Source organism: Barbus barbus, assembly GCF_936440315.1.
Source record: "Barbus barbus genome assembly, chromosome: 43".
NCBI classification, from domain to species: domain Eukaryota; kingdom Metazoa; phylum Chordata; class Actinopteri; order Cypriniformes; family Cyprinidae; genus Barbus; species Barbus barbus.
Genome location: NC_136721.1, coordinates 25,702,557 through 25,713,260, shown reverse-complemented (window position 1 = coordinate 25,713,260; position 10,704 = coordinate 25,702,557).

Genomic DNA, 10,704 nt, shown 5'->3' with positions numbered 1-10,704 from the left:
TAAGAAGAATATTTATTGTTGTCAGCCACTTTAACATTATAAATACAGTTCGAACATTAACACTGCACTGTGCTTACATAACATGATTGATTATATTAAAATGTGTTGTACAAAAAGGTAAAAACTGTACTGTACTAAAAAATAAAAACTTTACTCAAATAAAGATTAAATTAAAATGTATTAACGTTGATTGATATTTAATTTAGTGATTCCTCTGCGTACCACTAGAGGGAGCCTGAGTACCACACTTTGAGAACCACTGCTTGAAACAATCTTAATTCGTTTCAATTATATCGACATTTGCGAGTATATGATATTCAGAAAACACGAACAGAGTACGATAACTTTGAGACTATTATACAATTAAAAATATAACACATCTAATGCATGGCATTCACATCAGAACAATCTCTAAAAGACAGACATTAACACATAACTTACCAGCAACACACAACAACATGAGATGAGCAACTAACTTTAGCATCTGTGATAAAGCAATACAAATACACACACACACACACGCACGCACACACACACACACACACACACACACACACACACACACACACACACACACACACACACACACACACACACACAACACGCACACACACACACACACACACACACATCATACACACACACACACACACACACACACAACATACACACACACACACACACACACACACACACAGGGGCGTAGCGTCTGGGTATGCAGGTGCATATGGGCCCGGGGCAGATTGGGGGCCCGCGCGCTGAGGAGGAACTTTTATTGAAACCCTGCAGGGGCCCAGCTCTTTTCCGACAGCTTATCAGAATGATCCGCCCGAGTCCGACCCGAGCCCGTGTCTTTTCTCTCTCTCTCTCTCTTCCCCATTATACAGCTGCATTATACAGCATTAAAATGGCAAAGTGGTTATATTTAGTTTCGTTCTTTATTAAGTTAATTTAGAAACATGATATGTTTGGTAAATTCAAGTGTTTTTTTGTTTTTAATACCAAGCGGCCAGCGCCAGACAGTGAGCTGAGCATATGTTTGATCAGTTTAACCTTCTCAAATAAACACGATTTGAGACATAAAAAAACTTCATGCATTTCACAATATAAATAATACAAATGAAGATAAATGTGTGATAAATATCCAATTGTTTGCGCGAAGAGTGAAGCGCTCTTTTTACTTTGTTTAAACTGTTTTTCTTGCGTAACCTTTCAACCATTTTACTGTAGAAACTATTGATATTCATAGTTTTCATATTGTCAGATTTGCCATCAGCTCTGTCATTTTCTCTAAAACCAGTTCTATCCTCATGAAGCTGATTATAACACAAGCACATCAGATGTGTGATGAGTCTAATTTGCTCTATGTGTGACATTATGATCTACATTCATCTTCAGATCAGATCTCTTCTCATACTGTAACCTCATACTAAAGGCGTTCTACTTGTGCTGTCTAGTGAACAAAGATGGAAACAACCATTTCCATCAATGCATTACAATAACTTTAAAATACCATTAGTTACACATTTTTATTTACAATGCCTTTAATTCTATTGAATACAAGTGACATTTTGATAGTTAATTCAGTGAATGCCATTCAGTTATCAACTCCCAATCAATAATGCTGATTTGGCATTTTGCATAAAGTGTCAGCAAACAAACTTTTATCAGCTTATGCTATAAATGGACACTCTTCTGTTTTTAAACAGTAGATCTTGATGTGAATCAGGTGTGTTTCATCACACATTTACATCTTCTTCAGCTCTGGGTCTTATTTCATCATTTAGTCATTTGGCACACGCTTTTATCCAAAGCGACTTACAACTGGGGAATACAAAAAGCGATTAATCTTGGAGAGGCAATCAGACAGAGGAAGTGCTCGTAACACCAAGTCTCAGTCATTGTTCAAATAAGTACAAGCTAGTAAGCGGAGAGAAAGATAGAGGGAAAGTTTTTTTTTTTTTTTTTTTTGAGTTTAGGATGAAGTCAAGTACTGCCGAAAGAGATGAGTTGTTGCTTAAAGGTTGCCAGGGATCCGGCGTTCCGGATAGGGGTGGGAAGATTATTCCACCAGCCAGGAATGGTGAACGAGAATGTTCTGGAGAGTGATTTTGAGCCTCTCTGTGATGGTACCACGAGCCGTCGCTCACTAGCAGATCTCAGACTTCTGGAGGGGATGTAGGTTCGTAATAGTGAGTGGAAGTAGGAGGGTGCTGAGCCTGTGGTAGTTCTGTACGCAAGCATCAGTGTCTTGAACTGGATGCGAGCTGCAACTGGTAGCCAGTGCAAGGAGATGAAGAGAGGTGTAACATGCGCTCTTTTGGGCTCGTTGAAGATCAGTCGTGCCGCTGCATTCTGAATCATTTGTAGAGGTTTGATTGTGTTTGATGGCAGACCAGCCAGAAGAGCATTGCAGTAGTCCAGTCTAGAAACAACCAGGGCCTGGACAAGAAGTTGCGCAGCATGCTCTGTCAGAAAGGGCCTGATCTTTCTGATGTTGTGTAGTGCAAACCTGCAGGAACGAGCAGTCTTTGCAATGTGCTCTTTGAAGGTCAGCTGGTCATCAAAGATTACACCAAGATTTCTGACCGAAGTTGATGGGGTAATTATTGATGAGCCGAACTGAATCGTGAAGTCATGCTGTAGAGTCGGAGTGGCAGGGAAGACAAGAAGTTCCGTCTTTGCCAGGTTGAGCTGTAGGTGATGTTCTTTCATCCACGCCGAGATGTCCTCATTCAAATGAGTTGAGATTGCCTAGGGGAGAGTGGGTAGAGTATTTCCAATTGTTAGAAATGAGCAAACCAGTGCCCCCACCCCGGCCAACTTGCCTAGGGGTGTGAGAGAAAGAGAAATTGTGAGAGAGAGCAGCTGGAGTTGCCGTGTCTTCTGGACGAATCCAGGTCTCAGTCAAGCCCAGGATGCTGAGTGTGGAATGGAAGGAAAATGCAGAAATGAAGTCGGCTTTATTGACAGCTGACTGGCAATTCCAAAGACCTACAGAGAAAGAAAGAGGTGCAGGGGAAGATGTAGAGATAGTGCGCAGGTTAGCAGGGTTACGTGACCTTCTGCGTGTATTTTTAGAACGAGGTAGAGAGAGAACCGGAATGGTTTGGAAACACATGATAGAGGATAGGAAAGCGTGAGGGAGGATATAAAGGATACTTAAGTGTGCGCTCGGTGTCGTTGCTCGGTCAAAGTCGCGCAGGAAAAAGTCGTCTGTCTTTACACTCGTTGGTCTTCACACGAGGAGGCTGAATGCTTCTGTCAGCGCTCTGACATCAAATAAATACAGTCTAAGAAACTAGAGTGAAAACAGCTGTTGCCGGCTTCTGATCAGCCCAGCCAATAAGGTTAAAGGACTGCTAATAGCTCAAGACGAAACTAACACTTTGCACAATCACACAGACTCGTTCTCAGCTGAGGCGCAAATTATTCTAATCAGTAAGTGCAATTAACAGAGAAAACAACGAAAATGCAGAGTAGAAATAGGTAGGAAACGAACTATTCCTTCCTAGTAGCAAGTAAATTATTTACACAACAGAACTGCAACCAAGTTATTCAAAACACTTACGCGACCTGTCGTCCGTCTCTTCTGGTGACTCTGGCTTTCCCATTTTTGAAATAAAATTATTTAACTGAGAATAAAATTATTCAACCTTTACACTGAGATTTGAAACTCTACAAACAATATGACTGCATCTGAAATCAGATATTCTCTGAGCAGGTGCTTCTTTTAAATAAGTAATTATTTCACAGCCATGTTCTACATAGTATGAATGTATCCATTTCTTTTCATCTTAGATTAAAACACTTCTGTATAGAAAAATTTGCATTATTTTACTTTTTTGTAGCTTTGAAATGAGAAAAACTTATAACTAATGCATTTATGACTGAGCCATGACTTTACATAAACGTCATCATCATCAGATGAATGCAGAAAGAGTGTCTGGTAAGAAGAGAAATGCTGTAAATCTGGAGGAACAGAGAGATGTTGTGTGTGAAATGAGAGATGAAGCACATGAGAAAGCTGAGGATAAAAGTGATAAAAGACCCGGAGGGAATTCAATCATATTTCAAGAGCACTAATTGTGTATAAGGGATTAAAGGGATACTCCACCGCAACATGAAAATGTTGTCATTAATCACTTACCAAAATGTCGTTCCAAACCCGAAAAAGCTTCATTTGATTTATTTATTAAGATGTTTTAGATGAAAACCTGGAGGCTTGTGACGGTCTCATTGACTTCCGAGTAAATAACACTGTCGAGGCACAGAAAAGAATGAAAGACATCTTCAAAATAGTCAATCTGCCATCAGTGGTTCAATCTGAACTATATGAAGCGACGAGAATACTTATTCTGTGTGACATGTTGTCATGACATCCGGTGATAATCGGGCAACACTTCACCGCGGTGTAATATGCGTGCATTTTTTTTTTATTGTTATCACTTAGATTTGGCCATTTGTAGCATGTCCAGTGTTTCCCATACATTGATTTATTTGTGGCGGCCCGTCACTATATCAAAACTGACCGCCACAAACAGACTTTCCAAAAGGCTTATATATATATAGAACTACTTAGCTGAATAAACTGAGCACTGCATGTTTCAAAATCAAAATGCAGCGCAGGTGCTTTTATATGAATGTATCTTTGAAAAGAACTGATCGTTTTCAGATAAGCTTGACGTCATTTTCATTTAGTCTTTTCTGTAATGTAACCTTAATGAAGGCAGTGCTTATTTGAGAATGAATGTGCAAGTCTGTGGGAAACACTGTTCGTCAGCAAACAAACAAAAAGCATGCTTCAGAACGGGTTTGAGAAGGTGCTTAAGTTGAGCCATTTGTTTTAACGTAGCAGACTTAAGTACTCCATTTTAGTATAACATAGTACAGTTGCAGGGCATTTTAAGAACATAAAATGCATTTGGTGTACGAACCATGAAATAAGTGCATTTCAAATACATGCAAGTTTTTTTTATTATTTTTGGTGGAAAGTGACCATTCTTCAAAGCGCTTAATTTTTTTTTTATTAGTCAGGCATGAGGAAGTAGTGAGGCGTAAAGAAATATTCAATTGTTAAATGACTTCAGTCAGGTCAATGAAGCAGCACATTAAATCAGACAAACAGTCACCGTCATTTCAAGTTAAATGACTATTTAATAGATGTTGGGATATAACTACACCCTCTGAAAACAGCTCTACAGTTAAATGTACAGTATGGAGCGTGTGGATTTGAAATGCATGAACTGATAAGACAATAGGCGAGATGTACTGTCAGCCTCTGCTTTGTGTTGACGTCCTGATCACATGTCAGGCTTTATTTTGTGATGACTAGCTGTTGTTTTGTGATGAATTATGATCCATTTGATCTTGTTGTAGTCATCCTCCAACACCTTAAAGAACAAAAAAAAAGCCAAAGTCAGATAATCCGGCACTAATGTCACGGAGATCTTCCAAGCAGCTGTGATCCGAGTGTTTGATTGGGTTCACGTCACCTTAGTCGCAGCAGAACATGTGCACGTCATTGAGAGCGGTGTCATCTCCAAGTCCCTGGTTCCGTTCTACCCGTGCCTGGATGCCACAAATCCCTTTTCCTGTACATGGATCACTCCAGTCGCCCCAGTAGCCCCAGCCTGTGCCGTAACTCCACATTACCGCATTTGAAACTGGAAGTTTGGGTGAAACATTGTTGGTATTGATTTGAAACTATTTTATCAAAACAATTTCTTGGAACTTGCAATTTTGCACCCGAAAAAGAATAAAATATTTAGGTGCCACAGAATGAATTAAACATGACTGAAATGTCAAAGTGTTAATCTAATTTTTTCATGCGTTTCAGCATTTTAATCCATGTTGTACTTTAGATGTCCTGGGAACTAAGGTTCACTTAAAGTGGGGAGCAAGGCATGCAACACTATCAGATTCTCATGTTGCAACAATTGCTAAAGGTTTTAAAAATCACAGTATACGGTACTATCACAATACCACAACTGGATCTGCTTTTAGCAGGTGTGCCGTCAGTGCTGGGGTTTTTCACCAAAACGTTGATGCGCATCATCTCAGTTTAAGAAGAAGTCAAATGTGATCACAAAACAAGGGGAAAAAAAAAAAAAAAACCCGACATGCACATTTTTAGATAACAAGTACAGTTATGTAGTCGCCAGTGGCAGCTTCCAAAATATTACTCAAATTAATATTTGTAGTCACAAACGCAACCGTTTTAGTTGCAGTCTGGAGCCCTGCAATCAGTTCCAGTAACATTTGGTGATAGTGAAGCGTAATAATGAGTTATTTACAAGCAATTTGTAAAAGACCAGTCATTTTAGACCACCAGGTTAGGTTAAAGGATTTTTAGCACAGCACAAACTCACATGATGTCATTTGCGGCCGTATCGTCACCAAAGTCTTGAGGAAATTCAACTCTCAGCTTAAAACTAGTCAAGAATCCAGAAGGACACCATCTGATTTCCCCCCAATTACCCCAGCTGTAGAAAAGAAACGGTTTTATTCAAACTAAACATTAAGAAAATTAATTGTATCTAGCTTATGAAAAAACTGCCTTCTACTCCTAACGTAACAATTCATAATAACTGCAAATCTGCTACATTATTACTCTTTGGACTGAGCTCATTACCTGCCTTCTCCTGACTGAACGTAGCTATTAGGGTTTCGTTGGCCTGTAGACGGATTGACGCAGTAAAGGCGAATCCCGTTGAGTGCGGTGTCATCCCCTGAACCAACAGAACCTTCCACCTTAAAGACAAAAAACATCAAGACAGAAAGAGAAGGAGTCATCTTAACTCCAGCATTTGGAGGTACACCAACATCACACGTTTGGATGTCTACTAAAAACGTGATCAATTGAATCAAAAACGTTCACTGTGGTGTATCTTCAGGAACAGGGCTGGGAATCCCTGGACTAACCCGATCCATAGTTACATTCAACTCCATGTTTCTTTAGTGTTAAGCAAAGCAGTCACAAACTTGAGCAGGTGCAGTTTCCTTACAATACCTGGAATTGAATCACTAACAGCAACTCCAGTTTATTTTTCCTAAGGATTTGAACCTTCAACCCTCAGTTACCAGCTTACACTTTCAAACATTAAACAATCCCCATAATACTGGAATTAATTCAGTTCTTATCATACCTTTAGACTGAATCCTGCGGCGTACGTTCCAGGTGGACACAGCCACTCCAGATACCAAGCTCCCAATGTTCCTCCATTCAACACAACCAGCCTCGATCTGTAACTCTCAACACTCACCTGCAGCCCAGTAATGACTAGCAGTGAAAACATCATGGAAGTGAAGTGATGCATTGCTGCGGCACTGGTCTGATGGGTTAAATTACTGATCAAATTAATCTACTGTTAAGGACCAGTTTCTTCAAATCCAGAACAATAAACCTTTCCGAACTGTCTGTGGTCTGTCAGCAGAATCTGCCTGATTCTTTCACAGCTGCTTCACAATGCATTTATAGGGTTTATCGATATTGTGATATCTGGTTTTAGCCAATCAGCAGCCAGGAACACAAAGCCCACGTCAAGTGACTCTGAAAATGCAATTAAATGACTGATTACTGATTACTGATTACTCCCAGCCGGCATTTCAGCGTCGATTCACCGGTGGATCATCGTCGGGTCCCATGGTTGAATCAACGTTAGATTATGTAACGATTTTCCAAATTGGATCAGCGTTGATATTGTGACGTTGTTCCACCGGTTTACCTTCAGCACGGGTGAACTAAAGTCGTTCTGTAGACGTTGGATTAACGTTGAATTCGGTGTTGATTTTCCAAATTGGATCAGCGTTGATAACGCGACATTGTTTCACCGTCGTACTTTCAACACGAGTGAATTAATACACAACTGTACGTTCAGTAGCACCTTTGCATTTAGATCAACACTGTACATACATAAACGTTACAAATCAAATGACTGGCAGCAATGGCTTTACGATCAACTTCAATAAACTACCACATGCACAATTTAGTAAAACAACAGTTTATTTTGGAAACATAAACACATGAAAATCTTAAACTTTAGTTTGCAGTGTCTGTGCTTGGCTGTTGTTAAAAACATGTACAAGAACAAGAAGAGAGACCCTCGTGCTTTTATGACTGAAACCAGTTGATCTTTTATTTTGGTGGAAAACTATAGTTTCTGTGAAACCATGTTTTACTAAATCATCTCATTACAAGAGATTTGTATATTAGTGCAGTGAGAATGTGTTGAACAGTTGGAGAATGGAACCTGCAACAGAAACCGTGTCGGTGGTAAAGTAAAGGGGTATAGGAGCATGGGACCACCTGTCTGAGTTTTGTCGACAGCCAGAGGTGGCACTAAATTTGACAGACAGTGGCCTTGAAATTCTTTATGCAGGAAAGACCCTGCCTTGAATGAAATGCATTTAATAATTTAAGTAGAAATGTTTCTTCAAATTCTGATAAAAGGTTAGAACCAACAGCCTTGTGAAATATCTTTATCTGAAAACTGAATGCAAAACAAATCACATACAATATTTTTACAGTTCAGTAACAGTTGGAAACCAAGTGCACAACACTATTCATTAAACACTTATGTAATGTATTCAGATGAAAATTTACAAAATTAAGCTGTTTTTTTCAGAGCCCCCAGTTACACTGTTTTAATCAGAATCCTAACTATAAAGTGCATTAAGTAAAACAAGTAAAATCAAATTAAGTACATTTTTATTAAACTAAGTCAAATCAAAACCTGTCAAAAAAGGTCCGTAATGACCAACGTTAAGTTTCAGTAGCGTAGTAGGCCTAACTATTCAGCTATACAGCTCTGCACAGTTCAAAAACCAGGCAGTTTTATTCCTAAGAAGAATATTTATTGTTGTCAGCCACTTTAACATTATAAATACAGTTCGAACATTAACACTGCACTGTGCTTACATAACATGATTGATTATATTAAAATGTGTTGTACAAAAAGGTAAAAACTGTACTGTACTTAAAAATAAAAACTTTACTCAAATAAAGATTAAATTAAAATGTATTAACGTTGATTGATATTTAATTTAGTGATTCCTCTGCGTACCACTAGAGGGAGCCTGAGTACCACACTTTGAGAACCACTGCTTGAAACAATCTTAATTCGTTTCAATTATATCGACATTTGCGAGTATATGATATTCAGAAAACACGAACAGAGTACGATAACTTTGAGACTATTATACAATTAAAAATATAACACATCTAATGCATGGCATTCACATCAGAACAATCTCTAAAAGACAGACATTAACACATAACTTACCAGCAACACACAACAACATGAGATGAGCAACTAACTTTAGCATCTGTGATAAAGCAATACAAATACACACACACACACACACACACACACACACACACACACACACATCATACACACACACACACACACACACACACAACATACACACACACACACACACACACACAGGGGCGTAGCGTCTGGGTATGCAGGTGCATATGGGCCCGGGGCAGATTGGGGGCCCGCGCGCTGAGGAGGAACTTTTATTGAAACCCTGCAGGGGCCCAGCTCTTTTCCGACAGCTTATCAGAATGATCCGCCCGAGTCCGACCCGAGCCCGTGTCTTTTCTCTCTCTCTCTCTCTTCCCCATTATACAGCTGCATTATACAGCATTAAAATGGCAAAGTGGTTATATTTAGTTTCGTTCTTTATTAAGTTAATTTAGAAACATGATATGTTTGGTAAATTCAAGTGTTTTTTTGTTTTTAATACCAAGCGGCCAGCGCCAGACAGTGAGCTGAGCATATGTTTGATCAGTTTAACCTTCTCAAATAAACACGATTTGAGACATAAAAAAACTTCATGCATTTCACAATATAAATAATACAAATGAAGATAAATGTGTGATAAATATCCAATTGTTTGCGCGAAGAGTGAAGCGCTCTTTTTACTTTGTTTAAACTGTTTTTCTTGCGTAACCTTTCAACCATTTTACTGTAGAAACTATTGATATTCATAGTTTTCATATTGTCAGATTTGCCATCAGCTCTGTCATTTTCTCTAAAACCAGTTCTATCCTCATGAAGCTGATTATAACACAAGCACATCAGATGTGTGATGAGTCTAATTTGCTCTATGTGTGACATTATGATCTACATTCATCTTCAGATCAGATCTCTTCTCATACTGTAACCTCATACTAAAGGCGTTCTACTTGTGCTGTCTAGTGAACAAAGATGGAAACAACCATTTCCATCAATGCATTACAATAACTTTAAAATACCATTAGTTACACATTTTTATTTACAATGCCTTTAATTCTATTGAATACAAGTGACATTTTGATGGTTAATTCAGTGAATGCCATTCAGTTATCAACTCCCAATCAATAATGCTGATTTGGCATTTTGCATAAAGTGTCAGCAAACAAACTTTTATCAGCTTATGCTATAAATGGACACTCTTCTGTTTTTAAACAGTAGATCTTGATGTGAATCAGGTGTGTTTCATCACACATTTACATCTTCTTCAGCTCTGGGTCTTATTTCATCATTTAGTCATTTGGCACACGCTTTTATCCAAAGCGACTTACAACTGGGGAATACAAAAAGCGATTAATCTTGGAGAGGCAATCAGACAGAGGAAGTGCTCGTAACACCAAGTCTCAGTCATTGTTCAAATAAGTACAAGCTAGTAAGCGGAGAGAAAGATAGAGGGAAA